Genomic DNA, 15,975 nt, shown 5'->3' with positions numbered 1-15,975 from the left:
ACATACAACATTAAACTAGAAGTACAAAACCTCCTCCTTTGAAGTACATAACATACATGCAACTTCAAGAATTTACCAAGTTGATCAGATGAAACTGTGACAAGTTCTGCCTAACCAAAACCCCACATTTCTAGACCATGAAGTGGCATGGCAAAACAGAAAGGGCACAAGCCTAGGCAGCAGAAGTGGTGCTCACCTCCATGAAAGGAAGATCCCACCCTGCTTCCTACTAGACCCTCCTGATATCTACAAGCCCACTGCCCCAATAACGAAATGGAATATTAATGGTCACTGACAAGGTAATCAGAATTATGGAAGGAGGGCCCCTGGCCAAGAGTTAGCATGTGGGGAATACAGTTTCACCTTTCTCTCCCTCCCAGGCACCTAGAAACCACAGGTGAGAGAACAGAGTATTTTAAATAGTAGAACTTCCCTAAAAAAGACCAAAAAAAAAAAAAAAAAAAAATTATTTCTTTAGGAGTTCCCGTTGTGGCTCAGTGGGTTAAGGACCCGACTAGTATCCATGAGGAGGGGGGTTCGATCCCTGGTCTCACTCAGCGGGTTAAGGATCCGGCGTTGCCATGAGTGATCTGTGGTGTAGGTCGCAGACGCGACTCAGATCCTACGTTGCTGTGGCTGTGGTATAAGCTGGAAGCTGCAGCTCCAATTTGACCCCTAGCTTGGGAACCTCCATATGCCGCAGGTATGACCCTAAAAAAGACCCCAAAAAAAACCCCAAAAAATGAAATAGTAGCACTCACCTCAAAATGGTTGCTATTACTACCCCGTGCTATATCATAATCACCTCAACCAAAGAGGACAGGAAACTTCTGGTTGTTATGACCGTGGAATCCAGATGTAGAATATGCCCCGTCATCAGGAAAATCTTACAGTCTTGGCACAGTTTGAGGACAGAGAGCGGCAGCCAATAACAGAGGGGAGACTCTACAGTCTGGAATGTGCCACAAACTTCCAACCACAAAGTGCTCTCGCACTCCGGCTGTGGTAACCCCCAGTGGTGCGGGCCTGGCCTCTGCTCTCCTGGGCAAGTCTCCTCCGGAAGCACATGACTTTGTCCAGTCATCTCTAGGCCACATCCATGGGCATGCTCGTGGCCCTGCTCATCACCTCCACCCAGCTCAGTGAAACAAGTCAGGCAAATCCTTTTCTCAGTTCTGAAAGAGGAAGACAGCCGGAGATGGTCGCCCTTGTCCGCTCTACCCCTGAAACCCCTCGATCCTGTGACCCATCCTTAACTTTCTCTATTCATTCATTCATTCATTCAGCAATGTTTATGGAACACCTCCTATGTCTTGGATTCTGTCACCCATTCTTAATTTTATTCATTCATATGAATAAATAAATATCAACAACGTTTACAGAATACCTCCTATCTTTTTATTTTTTGTCTTTTTGCCATTTTCTTGGGCCGCTCCCACGGCACATGGAGGTTCCCAGACTAGGGGTGGAATCGGAGCTGTAGCCGCCGTCCTACGCCAGTGCCACAGCAACACGGGATCTCAGCCCCATCTGCGACCTACACCACAGCTCACGGCAACACCAGATCCTTAACACGCTGAGCAAGGCCAGGGATCAAACCCAAACGTTCCTAGTCGGATTCATTAACCACTGAGCCATGACATGAACTCTCGAATACCTCCTATCTTTGATTCTGTGGCGTGTTCTTCACTCCTTTCCTTCACTTATTCAACAATATTTCCTCACCACTTACTATCTACCAAGTATGGTTATGCACAAGAACGTACAGAAATGAGTAAGAAACAGTCCATGCCCTTTTTAAAAAGCTCACAGTCAGTAAGGACATAGACCAGTAAGCAATTATACGCAGCATGGGAGGTATTATGAGAGACCCGTGGGAACCAGAGAAAGGGATGCTTAAATCTGTCCGGGAGGTGGGACAATGATGGGGGAGGAGGGGAAGCAGGAAAGGCTTCTCAGAGACCTGAGTGTTGAAGGCTAAGAAAAAGGCTGTCAGGCAAAGCAGACAGACGTAGGGAAAAGACTACAACAAGCTCTGGAGACATAAGCATGGTGGTTTGCAAAACACATCGCTTGATATGGTTGAAAAAAGAGATACAGGGGGGCTCAGGTGATGAAGCATCTTCTATACTTTGCTAAGAATAGCAAACTTTATCCTTTTAAGGAATGCCTAAAAAGTCCTAAATAAGGATTATCTGGATTACATGAGTGTTTTGGAAAGTCTACAGTGAACACTGGATTACAGAGAAGTCAAGGTCGGGGAAGATGAGATGAGACTGAGACAAAAAGGATGTCAATTCTTTTGTTTTATTTTTTTGTTATTACTTTATTTTTGGCAGAACATGTGGCAAGTGTAAGTTCCCAGGCCAGGGATGGAACCATCGACCCAAGCCACAGCAGTGACAATGCTGGATCCTTAACACAAGCTACCAGGGAACTCCAAGATGTTCTTCCTATGGAAAAAAATACCAGCATAAACTAAAGTGGTGGCAGGGAATGGGTATGAGGAATGAAATATTTTGGAAGTAGGATCAACAAGTGGTCAATCAAGAGGAAGGAGAAGGGAGTGAGGAAGAGGGGGAGGGAGTGGGATAGACTGGGAATTTGGGGTTAGTAGATGCAAACTATCACATTTGGAGTGCATTTGGAGTGCATAAGCAATAAGATGCTGCTGTATATAGCACAGAGAACTCTACCCAGTCAGTTATGATGGAACATGATGGAGGATAATGTAAGAAAAAGAATGTATATATTTTATATATGTGTGTGTGTGTGTGTGTGTGTGTGTGTGTGTGAGACTGGGTCACTTTGCTGTACAGTAGAAATTGACAGAACACTGTAAACCAACTATAATGGAGAAAATGAAAATCATTAAAAAAAAAAAGTGGGAGTTCGTGTTGTGGTGCCGTGGTTAACGAATCCGACTAGAAACCATGAGGTTGCAGATTCTAGCCTTGCTCAGTGGGTTAGGGATCCAGCGTTGCCGTGAGCTGTGGTGTAGGTTGCAGATGCGGCTCGGATCCTGCGTTGCTGTGGCTCTGGTGTAGGCCGGTGGCTACAGCTCCAATTAGACCCCTAGCCTGGGAACCTCCATATATGCCATGGGAGCAGTCCTAGAAAAGACACAAAAGACCAAAAAAAAAAGTGGTCAATCAAGTGATGGTCAATTTGATGTGGGAGGAAAGGAAGAGAGTGGTAGGTAGGATAACACCCAGGTGGCTGGCTGTCTAGGGTGGGTTCATGGACAGTGAGGACAGCAGCCCAGAAAAGGAACACAAGAAGACCATCTAGCTTCCCAGGCCTGAAAACTTCAGGCATCTCTGTACGCAACCATGCACCCCCCACGATAAATCATGCTAGATTTGTGGTACCCACTGGAGTTCTCCTCTAAGAGGGTACCAGGAAGTCATAGGACGAACATAAAACATCTTCAGAGATCAACATTGTAACATATGTATTTATGGGTAAGAAAAGTTATTTAACTGCTATGTTTATTGAAAACGTTTCACTTATTTTAAAACAAACATATACAGCAACATGCCTATTTTCATCCAAATTTGCAAACTGAACAAAAGAACTCAGAAGCTATTTCAAACAAGTCTCATAAAGCCTGAGAACCCTTGTGGGGTAAAGGTCCCCTGCCTTTGGGGTTCTCAGTGCAGAGTCACAAAGTGCCACACTGTCACATGGGCAAGCAAAACTGTCAAGGAAGCACAAACAGCAAGACCTGGCATTTTCACTCCTGTGCAGACACCTTGGAAAGGTGGTTCTCAAAGTAAGGACCCCCAATGCCACCCCCGGGGTCTCTGAGATCCTTTCAGGGATCCTCAAGATCAAAGCTGTTTTCATAATAATACTAGGATGTTAGCTGTCCTTTTCCCTCTGCTGATATTTGCACTGAGAATACAAAATCAGTGGTGAGTAAAATACTAGGACCTTGGCTGAAATCGAGGCAATGGCACCAAACCATCCTAGTAAATCGCTGTACTCACCACCACATACTCACAGTAAACAGACACACACACACACACACACACACACACACACACACGCATGCGCGCCACAAAACAAAATAACCCCACCAGTTTCACTTAAGGATGTCTTTGATGAAGCAGCAGCACAAATTATGAATTTTGTTAAAGACTGACCCTTTGAAAATAATATTACAAACGATATTACATGTAATGAAATGTACACATAAAGTACTTTCTGCTGTCACTGAAGAATGATGGCTATCTCAAGGAAAAGGACATGTGTGATTGAGGTGGGAGCTAAACCAGCCACCTTTTTTCATGGAACATCACTTCAAATTGAAAGAAGAACTGACTTAGTTCATTCAAATGTGGGTATTTGGCAGACAGTTTCTTGGAAATGAATAAAGTAAGGTTGATACTTTATGGAAAAACTGACAGTACTTATAAGCCAAAGATAAAATTCAAGCTTTCAAGCAAGAATTAAAATTTGGGGGAAAAAAATTGGGAAAACCTGTACCCTACACCGTGAACTCGACAGCCTCCCAGCAGAGACTTTTCAAATAAGATCAGTGTTGACATTAATAATTTTTTTATCCTGTATAATGAAACATATCAATATTTGGTAAGTCTGCATAACTCAGTAAACCAGTATTTTCCAAATGCCCCGTGCATGATGGTCTGTATGTGATGATCCATCCAAAGTGCAGTTCAGACCAGTATATTTTAATGAAACTGAAAACAAAAAGTTCACTGAAATCGTTTCAGATTCTGCATTACAACTAGCTAAGAGGTGGCTTTAAGAAGCTCCCTCGTTTTTATTTTTCATTTTATGGCCACACCCGTGGCATATGGAAGTTCCCTGGCCAGGGATTGAATCCAAGCAGCAGCTGCAACCTACAGGGGATCCTTTAACCCAATCCGCTGGGCTAGGAATGGAACGAACGGCCTGTTCTGCAGCGACCCGAGACACTGCAGTCGAATTCTTAACCCCCTGTGCCATAGTGGGAACTAAGACGCTCCCTCTTTTTGAGTCTTGACAGAATATCAAAGAATAGCTGTAATTATCTGAAAAAGCTATTATATACCTGTGTGAAGCTGGATTTTCTCCCTATAGTCCATGCAAAACAACACATTGGAATTGAGTGAATGCAGCAACAGATACGAGAATTGAATCATCTTCTATTAAGTTAGATGTTAAAGAGATTTGTAAAAGTACGAAATAATGCCCCTCACCAAGCTTTTTGGGAAAGGGAAATTTTTCATTAAAATATCCTATTGAAAAATGGGCATGTAGGAGTTCCCGTCGTGACAAAGAGGAAACAAATCCGACGAGGAACCATGAGGTTATGGGTTCGATCCCTGGCCTTGCTCAGTGGGTTAAGGATCCGGCATTGCCGTGAGCTGTGGTGTAGGTCACAGACGAGGCTCGGATCTGATACTGCTATGGCTATGGTGTAGGCCAGAAGCTGTAGCTCCCATTGGACCCCTAGCCTGGGAGCCTCCATATGCCGCGGGTGTGGCCCTAAAAAGCAAAAAAAAAAAAAAAAAAAAAAAAGGCATATAATGGGTTATAACAATAAAATAGTTAATTTCTCAATTTTAATCCAGTATGATATGTAGAGATGTATACAGTGCATATCCACAAAAAGCACTTTGGAGACCTTTATAACTTTTAGCAGGTCCCTGAAACCAAAATATTTGGGAACCAGTGTCTTAGAGAAAGTTTCACACAGGCCAAAGTGATTTGTCCTTGCATATCATAGCAGCACTGATCTAACAGCAAAAAGTAGAAACAAACCACCCATGCACTGCTGTGTGTTTCTACAGAACAGTACGAGGGAACAGCAAAAATGAATGCATCAACACGAACACGTTTCACCAAGGTAACAGCTGGATAAAAAGCCAAGGTGCAGAATGCATGCTATTCTTTCTATTTTCACATTTACATTTTTATAAATTTCAAAGACGAGCCATACTAAATATGGTGAAGCTATAGAGAAAAAGCCAGGGGACTGAAAAGCAGAAAACATAGGATAACAGGAACAGGGAGCAGAAGCATACAGGGGAAATTTAATAGTGTTAGAATTTGCCAGATTGGGCGGGAAGGTTTATAAATGTTCATTTAACCACTATGCTTCATTATACATGCACAAAGGTTAGATGTATTATTTTTGGAAATAGCACATACTTTATAACCAGCAAAGGGAGGCACTGCATAAGAACTTTCTTTACCAAAGGAAATCCAAAGAGTTAGGGGAGGTGCGGGGGCTGAGACATGACCCCAGAGAAGCCCATGGCTGGGGCAGTTCTCTTCCACGGTCACCTTCAGGGGTCACAGCCACTGGCATCTATCAACAGCCCTCCCTACTTAAAAGGCCATTTCTTCCTTTAGGTCATCACTCCCCAGCTCCATTTACATCACAATGGAAAAACCACCACCTTTCCCAGTGGATTTCAAGTTGCATCCAAACCACCAAACTTCTTAATTATCCTCTCTTATCACCTGGGCCAGCTCCTACTAAATTTGTTCTATTTCTTGGAGTTCCCCTGGTGGCTCAGCAGTAACAAACCCCTGATTAGTATCCATGAGAATGCAGGTTCAATCCCTGGCCCCACTCAGTGAGTTAACAATCCAGCGTTGCTGTGAGCTGCGTAAAGATGCTGATCTGGCTCGGATCCGTGGCTGTGGTGTAGGCCAGCAGTTACAGCTCCAATTGGACCCCTAGCTTGGGAATTTCCATGTGCTGCTGGTGCAGCCCTAAAAGGACAAAAAACAAACAAACAAACAAATAAATAAATTTTTCTTGGAGTTCCCGTCGCGGCGCAGTGGTTAACAAATCCGACTAGGAACCATGAGGCTGTGGGTTCGATCCCTGGCCTCACTCAGTGGATTAAGGATCCGGCGTTACAGTGAGCTGTAGTGTAGGCTGATGGCTACAGCTCCAATTAGACCCCTAGTCTGGGAACCTCCATGTGCCGTGGGTGCGGCCCTAGAAAAGGCGAAAAGACAAAAAATAAAAATAAAAAAAATAATAATAATAATAAAATAAATAAATAATTATATTTTTCTTGCTTCCTATCCCTACATCACCATATAGCCCCCTCTGCTTCAAGTTCCTTCTCTTAGTGTCTCCTGCCTACTTTAAGGTTATTATTATTGTAGTTATTCATGCCATTTCTTCTCCTTGGAACATCCTCCTGTCTTCTCAATATCTAAATCCATCACATCCTTGAGAATGTTTAGGTATCACTCCTGTCCCATAATCTTTTACCCATCACTCAAACACTCACACCTAATTCATATTATAGTGTCTCACACTTGTTAGGGTATCGATTTGTACTTATCCCCTGTGACTGTTTTGTGTCAACGTCTGGAAGAACTGTCAGCAGAGGCTGCATTCTATACAACTTTTATGAGTCAGGTAAATGCTCAAAACTTTTTCTTAATGAAAAAGTATGACATGCACATACCCTTACTTCCAAAAGGCTTTTAATTCAGAATAACAAAAGATGTTTCCCCCCCGCTGTACAAACAGATGTCCCATTTTACAATAGAAATCAAGCAAAGCAGCATTTGCTTGATAGAATTGTCAACATTTCTTCTCACTTCACTCCCTCTTTACTTAGAGTCCTTAAAAAAAAAAAAAAAAAAATCACCCCTGACAGGTGGTTGAACCAGCTTCTTTGTAAACACAAGATCTTTTCTTTTGTTTGGGGGCAGTTTTATTTATTCATCAGGTCTTTATCTTAAGAAACCAAAGTTATCTTCCCTATAATTTCTACCCTACTGGTCTTGGTCTCTATTTTCTACCCAGAATTTCATAAATGTATGAAAATCCTTTTTTTTCTTTCTTTCTTTCTTTCTTTTTTTTTTTTTTTTTTTTTTTTTTGTCTTTTGTCCTTTTAGGGCCACACCAGCGGCATATGGAGGTTCCCAGGCTAGGGGTCTAATCGGAGCTGTTGCTGCTGGCCACAGCCACAGCCACAGCAACATCAGATCCGAGCCGTGTCGGTGACCTACACCACAGCTCATGACAACGCCGGATCCTTAACCCACTGAGTGAGGCCAGGGATCAAACCCGCAATCTCATGGTTCCTACTTGGATTTGTTTCCACTGCATCACAATGGGAACTCGTGAAAATCCTTTTCAAGTAGAATTTTAATTATTGTTTCCATCTCTTTTTCTGCTTACTTGGCTCTGAGATCCTATGAGCCGGGACCATGGTCTTTTACTGGCACGGGAACACTCAGTTACTGCTGCTTGAGTGAATGAATGAAGTATCAATTATCAGACACAGGTGAGAATTTAGGATGAATGACAATTCAGTCAGTTTACTCCCTTTTTCACTAAACAGAACTTCATGTATTTGAAGGTAGTTATCATAAACAATACTATCCACCCTCACTCTTTGAATTAAGCACTCCTAATTGCCTCAATAATTAATTCCTCACATGACAATGTTGCAAGAGCCTACAACCTTCTAGTTACCTCCCTTCTGGTGAGTAGTTTTATCCATTTCCCCCTATGAATCAGGGCACCCAATCACTATCACGCATGTTATCTAATCAATACACAAGGCCAATGTTACCAGCCTTGTCCTGAATTCAGTACTTATAATAATTTGGCCAATTCTGCTGAAATGCATCCATTTTTCAAATGACGGCTGAATTTTAAGTACTGCTTGTTGACTAACAGTGGTTATCTCTGGGATGTTAGAAAAGAGAACTTTGACATTTTACTTTAAACCTTCCTATACTGTTTTAATTATTTATACTAAGCATGCACTCCTTTTGTCATTAAAAGCCCATATATATATTTTTAAACAAATTAATAAATGATTAGTACCTGTGATTTCCATGGTTCCGGCCTCATGAGGGTATATCTAAGTCACATTTAAAATACACGTACTCTTTTCTTCACTTTTGCATGTATTTTCTCATCTATCAGCCAGTATTTGAGCAGCCACTGGTGCACAGCCCTTCTCACTATGATCGAGTGGTCTAGCCAACCCAAACTCTACTTTGAGATTATGAAATTTCTCTCTTCCTATAAATGTCAGAAAGCAGCTCACTGTAATTTGACTTCCCTTTCTTAAAGTCAGATTAAAACACAGTAAGTTATTTGTACACCTATAAATGTAATAAAATTCATTAAGTAATAACATAATAATTTTTAATTAAAATTAAAAAAAAAAAAACCCAGGAAGTTATTATTTGAGGTGTGCTTGCCCCTAGAAGGGAGAAATCATACAGCACATTTCAGGGATGTTCCCTGAAGTATAGGGAGCCCCATGCTTTGTTTCCTTCCAAATACAGCTGTGTTTCATGCTCTAGAGAGGCTTGTTGGGTTAACAAGTAGAGCCAAACGAGCACAGAATAGAAAACGACTCACAATTCCAAGCCATTATTCGAAGGCAGCATCCCCCATATGTAACCCACATGATTCAGACCCCAGAAAGCATCACTGCATGTGACTATATTCAATTACCCTCTCCTTAGTCTAAGGTCAAAATAAATCTTTGAGGAAGGAAATACATTATTGGTGGCACAAGTCTGCATGAATCACAGGGCAATGTACATGCTCCATCAGCAGCTAAGGAGTACCCCCGTGAGGGAGGGTGTCTGAGAGGAGGTGCACATGGTGAAGGCATGTCCTTCAGGTTGTGGGACCCCATGAAAGTTTCACAGGCCTCAGGGCAGCTCTGAGCCTCCAGAGACCCGAAGATGGTCCAGCCCTGCACAGCGCTCACTCTGGGGACCTCGAGCTAGTTTCTTCCCCTCTGTGGCTCAGTTTCCACATCTATCCACTTGGTAAGAGGAGGAACCCTTCCCTGCCTGCCTCACAGGCAGATAATAGCAGATGAAAGATGTTTTGTGAACAACAAGCATTTTATAAATAGAAGGTGTGGTGAAGGTACTACTGTTCATTTTACAGATGGTGCACTATGCACACAGAGAGGTCAGGTGACTGACCCAAGGTCATAAAGCTAGTGAGCAACCCTGGTGATCATGGTGGGAGGTGACAGAGAAGCCTAGAGCCTCTGCGTCTCCTGCTTAGTACAGGTCCTTCCCTGAACCTCTGGTTTCCAATCTGGAGGAGTTGGGGTCGATTACTCAGATCCATGAACTGGTTTGAAGAGTCTAACAGCTTCTCTTCAATAAACTGCCCAGGCTCCAAATTCCATGTTTTTATTTCTCAGTGACATGGCATCAGCCTAGAGTGGGGTTCTGGTGAATTCAGAGGCCCTCAACTCTGGCTTATCCACTCAAACCACCTGAGGAGCTTTTTAAGGATATCCGTGCTCAGGCTCCACTCTGGGCCAATTAAATTTAAACCTTTGGGGGTGTTTGCATTTTTTAAAATCTCCCAAGTGATTATAATGGGCTGTGAGGGTCCAGAACCAATGGATTGGCTGATGACGATCAGAAACTGATAGGCAGCAATAGTTGTCTTTGACAACTATTTTACAGCAGGGTTAAAACAATTCTACTGAGGTCCTTAGCTCACATGAATTCACACCTTGAGGGTATCAGTGTGGCCGGTACTGTACACAAACTTAGTGCGCAACACGAATCTAAATATCTACCCGTATGAACTCACTTAGTTCCCACAGAACCTTCCCCAATGTACAGATGAGAAAACCTGCAGTAACTTGTCAAGGTCACAACTAAAATGTGGGGCAGCCAGGATGGAACTCACGGGTCTGGTGCCGGAATCTTAATCCCTACCCTAGCCTGCTTCCCGATTCTGCCCTTGGATGTGGTTACAGGACCGTAGGTAGCCTCCGTGATGAATTAAAAGATCATGGAATTTGGAGAATATAGAACAGTTTCTAATCAAAACGTCCACAGGGGCTGGGAGGTAAGACCCGTGAGGGAGGTGGGCAGGTATACATGTGGCCGGGGACTTGGCAGCCCAGTGGCAGGAAATGTAGCAGACTGGGGAGCACATGCCAGGGAAGGGAGGCAGCCGCCATCAACTGCAGCAGATTGGTGCCATGTGGGGAGGTGGGCCGGTGCTGCTGGCTGGGCCAAGTGTACAGAAGAAGCTGGCAATCTGGATTTTTATGCGAAACCACCCATTTCCAAATGCTGTCTTGAGTTTTTAAACATACTGTATGGGGCAAAACACATCAGAAGGCCACTAGCTTGTGACCTCTAATATCATCTGTAACACATACACCCCCTCCCCCCAAATCTTCCTTTCAAATTCATTTAATGTGCTCTCTCGGATTGGTTCTCTGCCATTAGAAACAGCAGACCCTAGGAGTTCCCCAGTTGCCTAGCAGTTAAAGGATCTGGTGTTCTCACTGCAGCAGCTCAGGTCACTGCTGTGGTGTGGGTTCAAACCCAGGGACTTCTGCATGCCTTGGGCAGGGCCAAAAAAAAATAAACCAAAAGCGAAAAAAACAAGAAGCCCTGTCTCTTTCTTTCCGGGCAAAACGTGAACTGTTACCCGTGGAGCACATGGAAAACCCAATAGGAGTTTCCCCTAGGTAATTTTAATTAGTGGACTGACTGGTAAATCAATCAGTAAATAACTTTTATTGAACACCTATTTTCTCATTTGAATCTCAGTGTAAGTCTGTGAATGTGGATTTACTGCCCTTACCTTGCAGTAAAACCCAGGCATAATTCATATAATTATTACATAATTCAGATATAATTCAGGTCAAATTATACCCACAGAGGAACTTGTTCCTCTAGTGAAAGCCTAAGGTAGTACTGTTGGCCTATGAAATAAGTACTCATCAAGCCATATATATGTGTGTATATATATTATGTATATAGCCTCATAAAAGAATTTTACAATACTGTATTATTACTCCGTGAGATACATGGAAAATTTTTATTTCTTTAATTTTTTTTTTTGTCTTTTTGCCATTTCTTGGGCCGCTCCCGCGGCATATGGAGGTTCCCAGGTTAGGGGTCTGATCGGAGCTGTAGCCGCTGGCCTACGCCAGAGCCACAGCAACACGGGATCCGAGCGAGTCTGCGACCTACACCACAGCTCATGGCAACGCCAGATCCTTTAACCCACTGAGCAAGGCCAGGGATCAAACCTGCAACCTCATGGTTCCTAGTCATGTTTGTTAACCACTGCACCACAACAGGAACTCCCTTTTTTTTTTCTTTTTTGTCTTTTTGCCAAAAAATTTTTAAAAATAATAATAAACACAGACATCACCAAAAAGTTTTGAGTCAGAAATGCCTGCAGTCTTAATCATGAACTAAGCAAATGGAAACTTATTCCATATGCTTAATAACACCTTAACAGCTTCTTGAGCTCTGTATAGCAGCCATTAATTGGGTATGGTTTTGTATGTGTATGTAATACAGATATTTATACATGTATCCAATTAGTCTGTACAATAGCCCTATGCTATAGGAACTATTATCACTATTGAAAGATGAAGAACCCAGACAACAGGGAAGTTAAGTAATTTGCCCAAGGTCACACAGCTAGTTAGCAGCAGAGCTCTGATCTAAACAGCCTGGCGCCAGAGCCTGTACACTTGACCACCACTCTGTGAACTTCGAGAGCATGTGTGGTCTCTGTTTTTACTTAAGTCATACCATAGAGTAGACAGAGTGAAAAGAGGGCAAAAATCACACGGTATTTTCTCCCTCTCATTACAAAACAACAACAGAAGCTTTTAAAAATACACCGCCAGACAAGCCGAGACAGTGGCACTACGTAACTTCAGAAAAATCTATCACCCTCCACGAGTACAGTAGCTTGTTTCAAAAGCACAGATAAGCCGGGTGCTGCTGATCAATCATGGAAAAGTTCGTCCTCCCTGGACTTCTCCGGTCCCCTTTGAAGGCCAGCCTCTTCAGAGCACTCAAGACAATTCATCCTGAGATCCTCGTCTCTCTCACCCCTTGTCTTTTTCCCTTCATACCTCGCTTCTAATGGGGTGGGTCTAACCACTTTTCTAACCCATGGAGAAATGACAAGAAAGAGCTAGAGGGGGGCAGGTTATTTTGGGATCTGCTTTTTCAGGCCCAAGCCTCAGAGAAGGTCCAGGAATTCCTTCCTTGCTAATAGATCGAACTTGGCTGAATTTGGACTTTTTGGGGGCTTTTCAGGGCCATACCCTAAAAAGGCATATGGAAGTCTCCAGGCAAGGGGTCAAATCGTAGCTACAACTTACACCACAGCCACAGCAACGCAGGATCCGAGCCACGTCTTCGACCTATGCCACAGCTCACAGCAACAATGGATTCTTAACCCACTGAGCAGGGCCAGGGATCGAACCTGTGTCCTCATGGATACTAGATGGGTTCATTACTGCTGAGCCACAACAGGAACTCCATGAATTTGGTCTTTCTTAAAAAACAGAAGCACAGAGTTAATGAGCCCTAGTCATTGAAGAACTGGAGAGACAGAGCTTCAGTGGTGGAGGGTTTTTTTTAATAAGAAGGGAATGGACGGCTGGAAACAATATCCTTTTTAGGCACACAGAATCTGCTGCATTTACTATAACCCTGGGTCAGTCTGTGAAAAGCAGAGTTGCTAAAGGCCACATGCTGATTTCAGACCGTGGGCGTGTATCACTGTACATTTTGTAAAATTAGCTCCAGTGCAGCCTCTGTGTGTGTGTCTATGTGTGTGTGTATGTACACGCAGTGAAGCTGCCTTTTATAAAATAAATAGCAATATGCACCCATGCAGCTAAAGCTTGGTAGGCCACAGTCTGATTTTAATTTATGAAACTACCTTGTAACTACAGCAATTCTATCCTAAGGTGGGTCCTTGGGGAATGATAAGAGTCCTCTGCGAGGCCCCTGCTTCAGCACCTAGGCATATATACTACTCACTAATATCATAAAAATGTAATTTACAGACAGAGGTAGAAATACAAAAGCTGCTCCTAAACAGAAGGAGGAAAGAGGCTAGAAACTTCAGCCCATCAAGTCTCCCGGCTATTTCTAAGGTTTGTGCTTTACACATTAGTTTCTCACAAAATACGGCAAAAGACATTTCAGCTTACCATGAACCATAACGTGTTTTGTATGGCATGAATTACTGAGCTAGAAAGTAGGAAACAGAAAAGAGCCCATGAAAAACAAGACACAGCATCTTCGTTTACAATTTGAATCTCTAAAATGTGATTCGAGGGTGCTTTTCCTAGGCCCAAAGAGTAATGAAACTCTGATGGGGGGAAAAAAAAAACCCATCACGTGTCTTACCATCACTAGGCCCTGTCTGGATTTTTTCCCGCTCAGAGGAAACTCAGATCTACTTTGCCACAAAGCTCGTGGTCTTGTAAAAACCTTCTGCTAAGAAAGCCTTCAACACCGCCCCCCCAGTCCTGTTTTGTAGGTCACACTCTCATTATCTTGTTCTGCGATCAGGCTGATTAAATTATAGAAAATTACGCATACATCACTCAGAATGCAGAGATCAGCTCCAGCCTGTTGTGTTTGTGTTTCCATCCTCCTATCCGAATACTCCCGCAAATATTTAAAAAGGAAGAGTGGAGGAGAGGCAAGGCAACTTCCAACCGGGAAGGCGAGAAGCTCTATTAACCCCCTGTCAGGAGCATGCTACCCTCAGCTTTCACAGAGGACATGACTGACCAGTCACAGAAATCGTGAGTGCTTTTTACCCACTGGCAACTTGCCTCCACCATCATCTCCTTCATACCTTGTCATCTTCTGAGTCCAAAGACACCACTTTGCCTGAAGTGCCCAGGGTTATTGATACTGGATGAGTTTTTCCCTTGTGAACCGAAATCACTCAGGTGGGGATCTGAACACAAACTACTGGGACTACGAAATAAACTGATTGACCAACTCGGCCAGGCACCACCCATTTCTAATCCGATCTTTCCTACAAGAATATCTTGACATGAATTCATTAATCCTTGTACTTTACACCAACTTCTGACCCCAGGAGAAGCCTGCCTGGTGACTCCACCAACATAACACAACCCTTTGGATGTTTCCACGGCCTCTGTCCATCTAATTTTATAAGCCTCGTGAGATAAAGAATTTCCACACCTCCCTAGGAACTCTGCTAACAGGCCATTCAAAGATTCTAAAACCTCAAATGCACAGCAAGCTTTAACACTGGCCAAAAGCTGTCCAATTTATACTTCTCCAACGTGATTTATTAACACTTGGTGCAGAAGACTTGTCAATTCACACCAGCTGTGTCATCCCCGGAGCGAGATGGCAACACATAGACAAATTAAAAATCAATTTTTTTATTACAAAGTATTCTGAAGCATTAAAAGAAATGTGATGTTGAGCTATCTTCCTTATCCTAACAGCAAAGCTCAGTGTACCCCACTTGCTGTATTAGGAATACATGGATTTCTTTTAGGGGAACAGGTAGGCATTTTTCCTCAGCATCAACCAAGCCTGCTTGGTGGTACCTTAGAATCATCAGCAGAGAAATTCTTTACTCTTTCAGCCTGAAAAAATTTCCTTGTGGTTCCTGTCATAATCGAGGGATCATTGCCCAGTCACTGACAAAATGCCATAAGCAGCAGCAGGGGAAAGAGTTAAAGTTTCTACCCTTCATCTTTCAAAAGATTTATAAAGACATGTACAAATATAAAAATAAGGGATCCTGTTGCTTTTCAGTCATTTTGCTTCCCAATTTTACTAGAAAGCAAGAGAGAACTTTTAAAGTTTTGTTCATGATGAACACAATAACCTGTTCTGGTCTTGACCCACAACTGAGTAAACAGTGGAAAGACTAGAAAAACAAAACAACTGTTTTATGAACTTTCCCTCTGTGGTCCCCCTTGGGAATAGGCATCAGGCAGCTTTCCAACAATGAATGGAATAGGGTCTAAACTCATACACATTTAGGGATGAGCTGAAGCTAATGAGGAAATCTTAAAAAGCGCTAATGGCACCCATGCTAAAAGGATTTACAGACTGCAACAAACATATCCCTTTCCCTCTCCAGTTCGTGCTCCCACGTGGAATGATGGTCATCAAAGGCTCAGCTCCAGGCTTGGCAAAAAGTCACAGGATCAG

The 15,975-nt window shown here is 43.0% G+C and overlaps 1 protein-coding gene across 24 annotated transcripts in view; it reads right to left on the bottom strand.

The window, feature by feature from the left end:
* The window catches only part of ZNF827 (zinc finger protein 827), a 189,123-nt gene that overhangs the window by 167,509 nt on the left and 5,639 nt on the right, over positions 1-15,975 (bottom strand). For 4 of the 24 annotated variants that reach the window (XM_084972762.1, XM_084972752.1, XM_084972766.1 and 1 more), the window contains exon 2: positions 762-1,175. The exons of the other annotated variants lie outside the window; for them this stretch is intronic. The gene's annotated coding sequence lies outside the window, so the exon portion shown is untranslated. The remainder of the gene's footprint in view (positions 1-761; positions 1,176-15,975) is intronic. 24 annotated transcript variants of the gene reach the window in all.

This window comes from Sus scrofa, chromosome 8 (genome assembly GCF_054392235.1).
Source record: "Sus scrofa isolate SSC_HxYL_T2T_F1_AM1 chromosome 8, Sscrofa_HxYL_maternal_Yorkshire_Landrace_v2.0, whole genome shotgun sequence".
NCBI lineage: Eukaryota > Metazoa > Chordata > Mammalia > Artiodactyla > Suidae > Sus > Sus scrofa.
This window is presented reverse-complemented; position numbering and strand designations above follow the sequence as displayed.